The 14,820-nt window shown below is 42.5% G+C and overlaps 1 protein-coding gene across 3 annotated transcripts in view; it reads left to right on the forward strand.

Moving 5' to 3' along the window:
• The window catches only part of LARP4 (La ribonucleoprotein 4), a 308,397-nt gene that overhangs the window by 16,788 nt on the left and 276,789 nt on the right, over positions 1-14,820 (forward strand). The window contains exon 2 of one of the 3 annotated variants that reach the window (XM_078688919.1): positions 6,005-6,076. The exons of the other annotated variants lie outside the window; for them this stretch is intronic. The gene's annotated coding sequence lies outside the window, so the exon portion shown is untranslated. The remainder of the gene's footprint in view (positions 1-6,004; positions 6,077-14,820) is intronic. 3 annotated transcript variants of the gene reach the window in all.

Below are 14,820 nucleotides of genomic sequence, written 5' to 3' on the forward strand. Positions count from 1 at the left end.
CCTGTTAGCAGCCACTACTTCGCGAGAAAAAAATCGCTGCCCCCTGCTTTATGGAAAGAAAATGACAGGGATGCCGCAAACAGACGTTGTGGCGCACCAGTTTAGAGCCTCTAGGCAGGAAACTGCACAAACAGTGTCTAAAGGAGTACAAGGCAGCTATTATGGAGGAAAAAGGGCTATATTATTCAAAGATCACAGTATCATTGAAATCATCCAGGGATCTTTTTAAAATAATAAACTTATTCCCCCCCCAGGTTGCAGACCCCTCAGAACTTTTTCAGGAGTTCTGTGATAAAATAACTGACTTCTTTCAAACTAAAATCAGACATTTACTCCTTGTTGGAAGCTTCTCAACTCCATGGCAGGGCCACCTGCTCATACTACCTCCTATTTAAGTGACATTTTGCCTTTGGAAGATTCTCCTAGGCTTCTTACTTTTTCCAGTATGCTGCCTGAGGCGACTGACCACCTTCTAGAACTAGTCAATATCGGGCTTAGTTGGACCCCTGCTCCCTCAAGGTGATAAAAATCGCCCGTGAGGTTATTGTTCCTCACCTTACGGCTGTCCTCAATGTTGCATTCTCTGAAGTACAGTATCCCAGCCTGTGGAAGATGGCAGTAGTGAAGCCATTTTTAAAGAAGCCCTCTTTGGATTCTGGAGAATTGAAAAACTATCGGCCAATCTCATTACTGCCAGTTCCAGCGAAGATTCTGGAGACCCATCTTAACTCCCACCTTAGTATTTACCTAAAGGATCACTTACTACTTGATGTCTCAACACGGATTTAGAAGCCACCATAGTACAGCAACAGCACTAACAACTGTCTTTAATAATATCCGTACTCCAGTTGATGCTGGGCATCAACTGGAGTTCTACTTGACCTTACCGCTGCCTTTGATACCCTGTCTCCCGTGAGGATGGTTGAACGACTCTGAGAAATGGGGATCGGGGGCTCGGCTTTGAGGCTTCTTACCTCCTTTCTTAGTGAAAGGGCACAGACTGTTAAATTTGACAAATTCTTTTGGGCCTCTAAATCGTTGTCATGTGGTGTTCCTCAGGGCTCCTCCCTGAGTCCAACACTTTTAACATCTACGTTGCCCCACTGGCGAAATTTTTGAGATCCTTTGGGATAGAGGTGCTGTCCTATGCGGACGACACCCAAATAATGGTTTCCATTACCCATAACAGGGGCTCTGCCTTCAATTTCAGGAATTGTATGCAGGCTGTTTCCTCTTGGATAGTGGAAAACTTTATGTTTGGTCTGCATCCCCCCTCTGTCTCCAAAAGCGCCTTGACGCCCTTGGGCTTAGTTCGCGATCTACTAATCCAGTACTTACTTAAAATATGACTCCCCTTCTTTGTGTGATTCACGTATCATGAAGCCATGAAAACGACAGGTTGGACATTATTATATACGTGTCCAAGTTATGCATCCAGAATCACAAACCCTTCAGCTCACAACAATGTAAGCAGTCATGAACCATCTGCCTCCTTCCTTTCTGCATGTACAAGGCTATGTTGCGTCCCAGCCTCTTTTGCTTGTTTGAAGTACTTCTATTTTAATGGCTTAGGTATGCTGTCGTTTCCCACTCTCCCCACCTGTTAGTAATCAGCCAACAAATCTCCAGACATACGATATACAAATTGAGCTGCCCTGTACACACAACCCCTGAAGTCCTCAACCCAAACATTGCGTCTACAAAGGAATAACCACTGAAGCTGAACTATAACGTGCATTAGGAATTAATCCTGGCAGTCTTGAACATTCACCATGAATCCTTAATACAGCTCATTGAGGCAGTCAACATGCAAATCTCACATACATCATACAAATGAACATTTAAACATTCTTAGTTTAGTACACTACTATTAAACAGTATCTTTACAATTACAAATGGGAGTATTTGGAAATAGGACAATGTCCTCTTTGAATTCGTTTTGTCACTGAAACAATCTTATTGGATAGGTAAAGCTGATTGACCTATGTGTATTTATGCACAATCAAATTAAGTTAATTTCGTAATGCTCATGGATCTAATCTTAATGGAAAGTACTATCGGCATTCCCTAATAGCCTGTCAAAACATAAAATCACACTTCTTTCCAGAGGCGGCTTGTTGCTTGTTACCTGAAGACCGAGTCCCTGACCCATACGACTTCAGTATAGTATCAAGGGCATGTCCTTAATAGATTGATTTGGCTCTTCCTCATCTCTGTTAGCTCCGTTTCCTCTATTGCCACTCCTCTGCCTTATTTATTCGTTATTCTCTCCTCAACTAGGCTGTCAACTATTTCGTTGTGCTATTTACGGCCTGTTCAGCGCTCTGTAGTCCGGTATTATAAACAGCCACATTGGGTGGTACATTAAGCGCCGTCTGTTTATGCATCTCCATGACCACTTCTCAGCTCCTATCCTTTTATTCATTTCAATTTTTGGGTTTTTGTAACCTGATGCGGATAGTCTGTTACCTGTCCAGATGAGCTTATTTTTTATCGATATTCTAAATTTGACCACCCTATTTCTTGCCGTGTTTTCTTGTATTGTGCATTCTAAGATTGTTTTGTAATCCTTGAAAATCCAATAATCTTCAGAATAAAAAAAATCACACTTGTTGCCTCAGCTACCGCCTAGGCGATGAACTCTGCTTCGTGAGTGGAGTTTGCAGCGTTTTGCACGCTATGTGGAGTTCCGATAAACTCTGCTCAGCGTAGCGGGGTCCCCAATCCCCCCCATACATGCCGTCAAGTTGGTGAGCGCGGAAAATCCAACTCCCAGCGAGATTTCTCAACACGGATGGTCGCACCACTCACGTTGAGAAACCTTCCGCTTGCGTTAAAGCGGCTGCTTGGGTAGAAAATCTACTCTAGCTGCAAGAAAAGAAGCAGCTCCCTCTCACGCTACGCATGGTGCCATTCGTGCCATTTTACAGCACATTGCAAAAAACACAGTTGATGGACAGAATGTAGAACAATGTCATACATTCACCCCAGTACAAGGATCTGGGCCTAAATCCATCATTTTTTGCACTCCACATCACCCTGGGTTAGACACTGGCTATATGCAAATCAGCTCTGACCCTGTGCCCCAAGGGAACAGTCCAGTCCGAACTACCAAGCCATGTCTTTCCCAGACCGGAATCAAGCATCCAAGGACCGGTTTCTGGCTATCAGCCTTCATTCAGCCTGGATAGCTTGACTCCAGTGATGTGGAGAGCCTGGGACTCACGTCTGAGCATCCCCAGCCCACTCGGGGTGAAAATTGCAAAAAACACAGTTGATGGACAGAATGTAGAACAATGTCATACATTCACCCCAGTACAAGGATCTGGGCCTAAATCCATCGTTTTTTGCACTCCACATCACCCTGGGTTAGACACTGGCTATATGCAAATCAGCTCTGACCCTGTGCCCCAAGGGAACAGTCCAGTCCGAACTACCAAGCCATGTCTTTCCCAGACCGGAATCAAGCATCCAAGGACCGGTTTCTGGCTATCAGCCTTCATTCAGCCTGGATAGCTTGACTCCAGTGATGTGGAGAGCCTGGGACTCACGTCTGAGCATCCCCAGCCCACTCGGGGTGAAAATTGCAAAAAACACAGTTGATGGACAGAATGTAGAACAATGTCATACATTCACCCCAGTACAAGGATCTGGGCCTAAATCCATCGTTTTTTGCACTCCACATCACCCTGGGTTAGACACTGGCTATATGCAAATCAGCTCTGACCCTGTGCCCCAAGGGAACAGTCCAGTCCGAACTACCAAGCCATGTCTTTCCCAGACCGGAATCAAGCATCCAAGGACCGGTTTCTGGCTATCAGCCTTCATTCAGCCTGGATAGCTTGACTCCAGTGATGTGGAGAGCCTGGGACTCACGTCTGAGCATCCCCAGCCCACTCGGGGTGAAAATTGCAAAAAACACAGTTGATGGACAGAATGTAGAACAATGTCATACATTCACCCCAGTACAAGGATCTGGGCCTAAATCCATCGTTTTTTGCACTCCACATCACCCTGGGTTAGACACTGGCTATATGCAAATCAGCTCTGACCCTGTGCCCCAAGGGAACAGTCCAGTCCGAACTACCAAGCCGGTCCTCGGATGCTTGTTTCCGTTCTGGGAAGGACATGGCTTTTGTAGTTCGGACTGGACTGTTCCCATGGGGCACAGGGTCAGCGCTGATTTGCATATCGCCATTGTCTAACCCAGGGTGGTGTGGAGTGGAAAAACGATGGATTTTGACCCAGATCTTTGGACTGGGGTGAATGTGTGACATTGGTCCACATTCTGTCCATCATTGTTGTGTTTGCCGTTACCGCTCTAAGTGTACTGGGGATGCTCAGACGTGAGTCCCAGGCACTCCACACCACTGGAATCAAGCTAGCCGGGCTGAAGAGAGGTGTTACCTCGAAACCGGGCCGGTCCTCGGATGCTTGTTTCCGTTCTGGGAAGGACATGGCTTTTGTAGTTCGGACTGGACTGTTCCCATGGGGCACAGGGTCAGCGCTGATTTGCATATCGCCATTGTCTAACCCAGGGTGGTGTGGAGTGGAAAAACGATGGATTTTGACCCAGATCTTTGGACTGGGGTGAATGTGTGACATTGGTCCACATTCTGTCCATCATTGTTGTGTTTGATTTTACAGCACAGGCCAAACACCTGGTGCTGATAATCGCTGTGAACGACAAGACCAAACGCACACCGTCACTTGTGCGGAAGAGTTTTTGGTCACTGGGTTCTTCTACACAGAACTCCGCCCAGGCCTACTTATTACCACACACAATTCATCCCCACAGAATTCTAACCAGCTGAGCACCTGTATTAGCAGTTTGCTTCAGCACTCTGTTCTTGCCCACCAAGAAATTCTATAACATTAAAACCTAAAATGACTTCTCTTACACAAAACTGTATATGACTTCACGATGCAATGGACATGTTTGCAAACTTGTATCCCAGACTACAATTGAGCTGCAGTGCCATAATAGATTGTGTGTTACACTGACACTAATTAATACTTACCGTATTTAACTTGCCCACAACATAGGCTATGTATCTAGACCCATGGTGAGGGTGTTAAACGACTAAAATGTATTGTGCTTGAAAAACGATTTAATGCCATTAGAACATTTTTGCTGAGGGCAGCTGTAAGGGGAGGACTGGTGAGGCTTTTAGTATAATGTATAGTGTTAATTAATTATGTGCTTATGGTGTGATGATGAGCATAATTAGAGCTAAGCAGTAGCAGCAGAAGAGATGCATTTCCTGTATTGAATATTGGTGGAATGTTAAAACAACACTCTTCAAAGTTGTGTAAAGCAGGCCTTCATTGCAGTCAGTCGTTTATGGGAGCTTTCTGGTGATCTACAGACCGCCATGTTCTAGTTTATAGTTAAGCAGCAAATGCTTTTAAAACTTTTCAAGCAGTTTTTTCACACATTGCAAATGCAGTATGTTAAATATTGTCAAGACAGTTATGGTTTTAAATGGATGTGGGCATTTGTAGACCTACTTATTACATCACAATTGTTTTAACTAAGCACAGAATTAGCATATTGCCACTAAGTTGCAATAGCATTGCTTTAGCAATGTTCTTGTTGTGAAGTGAAGTGAATGGGGGAAGACTTATGCAATGGGTGTCCGCAAAATGTGCAGTGAAGTCCTTGCTAACTGTTTGGCAATTGTATGGTCTTGTACCATAAGGATGTTTTGCCTTTTGTAAATGTTTATACTGCTATTTACCAGGCAGTAGATCTCTATGCATCTTTAAACATAAACGTCCTGTCCATAGTATTGCCTCTCTGTGTATTTTATTTGTTATTTTTTACGGTCTAATGACCCAGTCAGTTAATGTATACGTTTTTTGATTGGTTACATCTTTAAACCTGTTGAACTCTGAGTGTCAGAAAAAAATGGTAGGCGATGAAGGTGTTTTGGTAATCCTTTGGTTGTTCGTATTGGAGCTGAATGGCACGCCTGTTTTTTTGTTTTTTTTGTTTATACAGAGTGAGGTGGTTGCTCATCAAATGAAAGTGAAGCTTTTTCCAGCGAAAAGTCTCTTCTGAAACCTAAGACAGGTAGGATTAGTTTCTTACCTTACGTAACACACTAGGGTGGACAATTTCACATTGTGATTATCCTCAATAGCCAGATTGGAGCGGGAAACACTTGCATAACTCGGGCAGTTGGCATTGTCAGAGTTCATCTAATCTTTTGACATGACAAGATGGTGCTGCCAAGAGGCACCACCCTTGAACGCTATCCGTTTTAGTTGTTGTTTTTCACACCCTCTGACATGAAATATGCAGGCTGTAGAACTCACTGTACAAAATGAGTGCAATAAGAGTTTCCAGCAGAAAGAATGTTCACGCAAGGAAGGAACTATTATGGCATTCAATACAGTAGTACCCTAGTATGGGCATATGTTCGTCTGGCAGATGTCATACACTGGAGCAGTGTGATAGTTGTAGCATTAACCTGGTGGAATGAGACTTGAGACATTCTGGAGGATCCTTCTAGGCCTAAGCATAATAGTTTGATGCAGAGGACAATCTGCTGCTGTTTCTGAGCTGTCTTTATTTGTTAGCACCAACGAATCCCAGAAAGAGATGATCATCCTCTTGTTACTCCTTACTTCTATCTTTGTATAAATTAGGGGCTCACTTTGAATCCAGTTGGTGCAGTCTCTAGACCATTGAGGGATGTTGTAGACCTGAGAATGCCGGATGTGTAATGGGCAGGCCCAATTTAAAAGATGCCATTTTAGAAATAAAGGATATAGGAGTCCTAAGAGACAGCCTCTCGGGAAAAAACGTAATAAACCGAAGCTGGACTGACCATGCTTGTAACACACTGACTCAACACTGAGCAGTGATGTCAAATGAGAAACGCAGTACTCAGAATTACGATTATCAGTACAGCTGTGAAGAGGTTCAAATGGAGCACTGGTGGAGTCCATTTAAATGTGGAAAGTGTGTCCTACAGAACTTTAAAGGGGAATCTCTAGAGCACAGAAGACCGGACCATGCATTTATCATTATAAATATAGCTATATTATTGGGGGAAGTCTTTTTAAGGGTTAGCCTCACTTCACCTAGGTACCCTGAGCCACCACTGAGACTTTGCCTGCAGAATGCCACCCATTAAGCTGGTCTTCCTTCATGTTAAGGAGTCTTACTTGGCGATGGACTGTGGGGAAAATTCTGTGGAATACCAATCATAGCTAAAGTCTTAGCCTCCAGACAAAGGGAATGGAATCCTACTCTTCCATGCTTTTTTCAGTACTACTTATAAGTCAAATCGCCTTGGCCTTCGTTTGGGTAAAAAAGGGTTGTTGAGGTCACCCAGATTACTTGCATATCTAGATAGTTTATGTAATGACACTTCAACACCTGAGACACACTTGAATTCCACCTCGTCCAAGTGACCTTCCAGTGAACACAGAGTTTTACAGTGGACGTGTCAGATTTGCAACCAAAATCCACCACTTCAAGGTCCTGAGCTCCTTCGTCAGAGATGCAGATTTGATCTGAAAGGTATCCCCTCGTGCAAGACTCAAGACTTTGCAGATTTCTTTGGAGGGTGACTTGTACCAAAGGGTCTGTAGCACCTGCAGGATTCACATTGCCTGGAGTCCAAGAAGCTTCGGAACTATTAAGGCCAAAACAAACACTGACTTGAAACGCCAGGTTCATATCTTGAATGCCCATGCTTATTGTGGGGGTGGCAAGGTGTTCAAAACCCTTGTGTCCAGAATGACCCCATTAGATCATTGTTTGCACAGCTAGTCTAAAAACCCTAGGGTGTGCAACAATGACAGTTGCCTGTAGGTAGTCTGAGACTAGTTGCAGCAAGCCCGTTTTTAACAGCAAGTCGTTGAGGTACTGGAATACCTGTATTCCCAACTTGAGAAGATTTGCGCCAACCTTTGACATGAGTTTTGTGAGCTGAGGGGACAACATAAGGGAGTAGGGCAGGATTGTGAATTGTAAGTGCTCTGATTCCACCACAACCTGGGACTGCATGGTCTGAACATGTACTGCAGGCCCAATGACAAGACTAAGTCCTTGTGGTCCAAGTCCAACAGATTGCTGGCTCCATATTGTCAATAAGACCGTAAAGAGGTTTGGCCTCAGAAGACAAGGAGAAGCTTTAGTGCTGCTGAATTCATCCTCTTGCTTTACCCCAACCACTGGAGACATGCAATGGTTGAGCTAGCTGCTAGACAGACTGCAAGGCCCCTCAAAACATCTTGTGTTGCTGATGAATTGGAGAGTAGAGGAAGTAACCCCAGAAAATGTCAGATCTGCTGCCATTAAAGTGTTCAAATGCTGCAGTGGCTTTCTCCCCAAACAGTCTAGCTCCAGTGTAGACCGTGTCCATACGTGAGGCTTGCACATCCCCGGAAAAATCTGGTTGTGTAACATTCAAGTGTGATGAAAGTACTGATACCAGTAACAAGAGCAACCAAAATTGTGGTGTTTTGGTCAGCCCCCACTGTGCAGAGTAATTTTGTACGTTTTCATGCAACACTGGTAGAATCGTACTCGCCATTTCCCAAAAAGGACCAGTGTAGCAACCTGAGATAATGAGCATTCAAGGAGCAACGTGCTAGGCTGTTTGATGGTAAGACCTCCATGCCCATAGCATTTGTTGGTTTTGACTCTGTCTGGTGAGGCAATAGAAACTGTTTTGGTTTAACTGTGTGCTTGTGGAAGCCTGAACTTTAAAGTTTTCAGAAGTAGATGTTTGTGTTAGTAATGTTGACTTCATTTCAATTATCAGGTTAGCTTTAGTCTCTACTGTGGCTCTTGCTTAGGACTAGCACTGCAAAGTATGCATTCTTGCGTGAAGTGCTCGAAGACCATATCTAATTAGGTCTCCAAAGTTTCTAGGCCACTGGTATTTAGAAGCTTAAGCCAAAAGCCAGCATCAGGTTTGAGTGAGCAAATGATCACTTGTAGAGCACCAGAATTTTGAGTCCAAAAGAGCCTTTGTTCCCCAAAAATATTGCCGATCAGTCCGCCCCCAACATGTGTTTTCACTTTGTTGATGTGTAAAATAACATAAGGTGACCGGACACACCACTCTCCTTGCCAGACACCCCTCATCCCCAACTTTCTTTGCCAGAGGCCATTACATATCTAAAAGCAGTGTCTAAGTTGAATCAGACACCAGAACTTGTACATTTTGTGGGGTGGCTGTTTCCAGGGATCTGTCTATGCTGGGGAAGGTCTCTGGTGTAAGCCTGACTGGAGGCCACATCCGATAGGTGTGACCCAAAGGTCACAAGACCGATCTGGAACAATATTAAGTAGCATCCTCCCTCAAGACTTCAGTTTGCTGTGGAGTCCATGATGACCTAGGAACCTTGGTGCCTTGGCCCTAGAATTGATATCTGATAGGAGTTGGAAGCTGGAGTCTGGTTACTCGCATACAGACTGTGATTCTTCCATGGAGCTAGAGCGTCTCGATGTCGAAGGCCTTTTTTTTTTTAATTTTATTTTTTTACTTGAATGGATTGGGGGGTGGGGGGAAGATCGTTTCTTTTTTGTGTAGTATTTCTTTATTGATGAATAAGTATATACAACATGAGGAATTCTCATCCTTCCAACAGATATAATAGCTGAATAGAACATTAATGTGGATGGTTCATACATTCCAATAACAATAGCGGAATTATGAGATAGGATTTGGGATGGGGGGGGCAGAGGGGCATTTGCCTAAGATGAGGGAGGGAAGGATGCTAGCATGAGGGTGTGAGGCTGTGATCTTTGAATTTGTGTCCCTGGGTATGCAATGGTACACTATCCTGTGTAATTGAGTGTCCAGGAATGAGCCAGTATATGGTCCGACAGTTTCATTATCCCTTTGTGTGGAACAAGTCACCAGGTATCCTGTGTTCATGTCATGTCTCTGGGGGTGATTTCTTTTTCCCTGTATCACTGCTAGTGCATCTCTAGTGTCGCCTGGCCGCATCTCTAGATGGTGGAAGGTGATTGGAAGCCGGGAGGGTCAGAAGTACATAATTATCCGGCATTGTCTGTGATGATCTTCTTTGGGTCGGATGGAGGGAGTCCTGGCCGGGGGTGGGGGGAGAGGAGGAGCGAGGCTGGAAGAGAGGGTGGGTAAGAGAATGTAGTTGGACCGGGGGAGAAGGGAAGCGTAGGGATGTTGGAGGCACATGCGTGAGGATAGACTGGGATTGGGGAAGACCAATATATGGAGAGAGAGTGGGAGTCAGAAGTGGGCCAGATTGTTACAGTGAACGAAAAAGATTGGGTGGGGGGGGGGGTTAAAGAGTTAGAGATCGGGATAAATCATGCAGGTCTGGTCTGCGAGGTGTGTGTCTGAGACAGTTTCTTGTGCTATGTGACACATTTTGGGTTCTTGCTCTTTGGCTTTAGAATGCATCATTGAGCTTTTGCCAAATTACCTACATGTGGTTGTGCTGAGGTGCCACAGTTGTGCTGGTCTGTGACTTCTGCTCCCGACACATGCGGCACAGCTGGGGACCCGTTCTTTTTTTTTTTTTTTTTTTTTTTGTTGACTCTGCCCAATGCCTAAAAGTTCAAACAAACTTTAAAAGCAAATCTGCAAAGCTTTGACTCTGACTTAACATAATAAATTGCGAAACGTATATATATTTTTTCTAATGCTGACTTGGGTTAAGAGTACACCCCAAATCGCCTGCAGCGATACATCCATTATCCAGAGAAATGGTTATAGATTTTCTTTTCCTTGGACCCAAATCTATTTTATTATGGAACAAACCAAGCCTCTTTGATACTCAAAAATAAAAAATACCTGAATGTTATTTGACTTTTTACAGATGCTCCAGAGACCATTGCCCTACAGACAATCGCCCAGAATACAGACACTTTACACAAGCTCTAAAACAGCAGTCACTCCCACATTAAAGCTAACCACCTTTAGGCTAGTCCATAAAACATTGTGCTTATCAGGCTAGCTGCCTCCTCACGGACTCGTATCTTGGCACAATTGTTTTTGTGATAAGTACAAGTGCTGTAAAAATAAATTAAATATGTTCTTTACAGAGATGTAAGAAAGCTAGTTAAGAGGGCAGTAAGGGTCATACAGAACGCAAGGCAAACCTATCTAGCCTGATGGATACTTCTAACAGATTCCGCTCCACATGTATTTCCCGCAATCACCAAACTTTATCTAGGAGCTGGCACAAGCAATCCTTCCTTCCTTCCTGCATGCTGGCAGGTGGTGCCATCTTCCATCCAATACAGTCATCACGCCTCCACAAACATCATTCCTTTTATCACTCGGATTCTCCTGCAGCTTCTGCAAAGGAAGTAGAAGTTGTGTATCGTTTCTACATTGCTTGTATCTAGTAGTGTGGAATTGTGGATAACGCTTATTATGTAGGAATGGCTACAAAATCTTTCTTTGCTGGTTGGTTTAGTTTGTAACTGTAGTTAGTCCTATGGGAAAGAGTTGGGTGTGCTGTTGGTGTGACAGGTGATAGTGTAAACTTTTGCTGCCAGTGTTTGATGCATTTGAGAGTAGATAATTGAAGCTTGTGCACATTACAGCTTTGTTCTGCACAGCGTTTTCATAAATCATAGCCTGGTAGCTTAGTTATTCAATTGTTTACATCAAAGTTTCAATCCGCATTATCAGGAGAACTTGAGTTGCCTCGGCGGGGAATGCACTATGAGATCTTGTTTAGTTGTACTGTGGTGAATTAAGAATCACATTGTTGTCTTAAGCTAGAAGGTACATGTTGTATGACACGAAGCTGTGGCATTAGCTTGCTATGAAAAAAAAAAACTCTCATTCGTGATATTAAACATGGAACTTTAATTCCTATCTAGGTTTTAAGACCCAGGCTGTGTTGAGGTCAGCTAGTGAAGATTATTTGGAGGAACACCACTAAAGTTAGACTTCTTAGGGTGGTACGCTCAGTGATTTAAAGTATCTGATGTGAAGCTAGAAGACATTAGTATTTATAGGGCACTGGCAATGTGATCCTATGGTTTAAGAAACTGGAGAAATCTGTCCACTGAGTTTTGGATCTGTTGTATTTTGTATAGGTTTCTTTTGTAGCCTGTTGCATAGTCTAGAGAGGAATGTACAAGGGAAGCTGTGCTTTTTGACTCTGGGTCAGCTGGACGTGAAGATATCAGTTCACCAGTTCTAATCCTACTTTGTAGGTTATCCTTTTGTGGTTTTAATTTTTTTTCAAAGTTAGGCCTAGGCTCTTTATTACGCCCTTTGAAACTGGTTTCTGTCCTAGTTTTGCAGACCAGGGCCGGTAATACTTTGGTGTAATATCGGTGTGCAAGCAAGAAGGCAGTTCACATACACGATGCAAAAATGTTGTACATGAGCATGTAATTTGAAAATGCCCCCAATTTTTTAACAGCTTCAATTGCTGCTTGCCAGCTTTTGTCCTGTAAACCTGTGGTGGACTGAGAAAATGTTGAATACTATAAAAATCGGTCTGATCGGTCTTGACATTTTTAACTGAAAATTAATATATGTACTCATCCCAATTGTTGTATAGAAAGTTTTCTTTAACTATTTTACATATGAATGACCGGATTCAAATGAATCTAATCGTTATTTGAACTTGATATACTATGTTTTTTCTTTTTTAAAACAAACTTTGTTGGGTGTTTTGTTTTGAAAGCACACAAAATAATTACTTAACTGTTTCACATATTTTACACAATGAACTACTGCTTGGTACACAGTTACAAAACTTATGTTAAAGTCAAATAAAAATAAATAAATTCACGTTTATTACACCCCGTTCAAGCACCGTATTTTCTGTTACGTTTTTGTTGGTTATCCTTGCAATGAAGTTATCCTTAAAACGCCAGACCTAAGGTGCCTGTTTGTTTACAAGGTCTTAATGTATATCCTTGCTGTCAACAGGAGAAATATAAGAAAGGATTCATAAGTTTTAAGATTATAAAAACATTTCATCATTCTCGTGTATTAGCCCTTCAAAACACAATGTACTGTTGGGAAGCAGTTGCTTGTATGAAAGTTGGTATCTGGGATGGCTGCAATGCGCTTGTTTAGTATGCAATCTCAGTTAATGAGACAAAGTGACAGTAAAGTCAGATTTAAGCTTTCAAATTATATTAGTTGACTGCTTAAAGTTAAAAAACAATGTTTACTGAAAATAACTCGATCCACAGAAGGTAATGCACGATGCTCATCGAAAAGTGCCTCCTACTGTTAGCATAATAAGCACTTTCTGGAGAGAAGACCAGTTGTCGTGTATTGGGGCCAACCCAACATGTCTGAGCATAAAAAAGCAGGTAGAAGTAAAGCCAAGCAAATGCATTCTTTCTGTTTTGTGAGAGCAATAGCAAGCTGAGATGTGGATATTTTCTTTTTTTGTTTGCTTTTCAAAGAACAGCTTGAATGTATCGCATGATGCTTCTGTTATGTCTGTAATTCAATTACAGCTTGCTTGTATGGTAACTTCTTTCTGTATTGTCGTCATAAGTCTGACTTGATCCACTTTCGTAGAAAAAAACTTATGCATATAACTAAAAAGAATCTTATTCATTTCTCTTGAATCAAAAAAATTAGTTATGTGCACGTTGCAGCTAGTTTGTTTACTGCCCCTCTTTTCAGCTGTGATTTCTTCCTGTGACATGATAGGCCAGTACTTAACCTCATTGGAGGGATACCATGTAGAAATCGAACATTTTGAAACTCACAGGCATACAAGACTGTGCACCTTAAAATCTGATTGTTGTGTTGTAATTAAGACCGTTCAAAGCTCTAAATGGACTGCCATGAATTGGTATGCTGGACCCAACTAACACACCGTTCTAGCACAGAGTAACTTGAAGTCTTGTCATGTGTGCATGCACGTGAGAATCTTCGTACACATTGTTTATAACCAGAATACTGCTGCCACGTAGCCTATAGAACCAACCAGCGCCAACTTTGCGCAGCCATATCGGAGGTTGCGCATTAAGTGCTGCTCCAGTAATATAACATTCCTATAAGCAGCCCTAATTGTTTCTTTTGTTACAGCATCGTAGTTAAATCTGATCAGACACTAGCCACCCTTTAATGTAAGGTTTGAAACTACAGTCTCTTTTTAATACGTTGTGTATCATCTTTCCGTTGGTACTGATATGCTTCCATTCAGACATGTTCCTAATTTGTTGTCAACTATCTTATTCTATATATTAAGAGCTGTATCTGTTAACCTAAACCTTTATCTTGTACTGTGTAACAAAGAAGGCAATTAGTTTTCGTTATTTTTCTCCTTTGCAGATACTTATAAGTTCTCAAAGTTTTTCTCTAGAGACCTATTCTTTAACTGGTTTCTTGTGCTTTTTGATATCTTTGCAGATGAAATGCCAATCCTTTCACTAGCAGTGCAGTATTGGCTTTTAATTAAGGTTGCTGCATCGAGAGGCTGTTTTCTGTGCAAAGGTCAAAGTGAACATAATAGGAAGAAACCTCTTCAAGTGAAACATTACCTAATGCCTCACGACACAGTTTAATAGCACAGTTAGATTTATAAATAGAACTGGGATTGATAGCATCAGCATATGTTAGTGTGAGTGTCTCTTAGCCAATAGAAATGTAATAAATTAATAAACCATGATTCTTTCACTGTAAATTGCAGTCCCTTCCATCTGCCTCTTACTAATTTGAATACGTTTAAGAGTTTTTGGTGCGTCCGCTCTCATGGCAGAACTTCACTTAAAACTTCTGAAACGTCATCTTGTGCATGTTGTCGCTGTGTGCTAGGGAACCCCCACTGTTTATTTCTTTTTCATTTTGTTCACTCTTAAAGCTGAGCTGTTCA

The sequence above is a fragment of the Lissotriton helveticus genome, chromosome 1_1, assembly GCF_964261635.1.
Source record: "Lissotriton helveticus chromosome 1_1, aLisHel1.1, whole genome shotgun sequence".
NCBI lineage: Eukaryota > Metazoa > Chordata > Amphibia > Caudata > Salamandridae > Lissotriton > Lissotriton helveticus.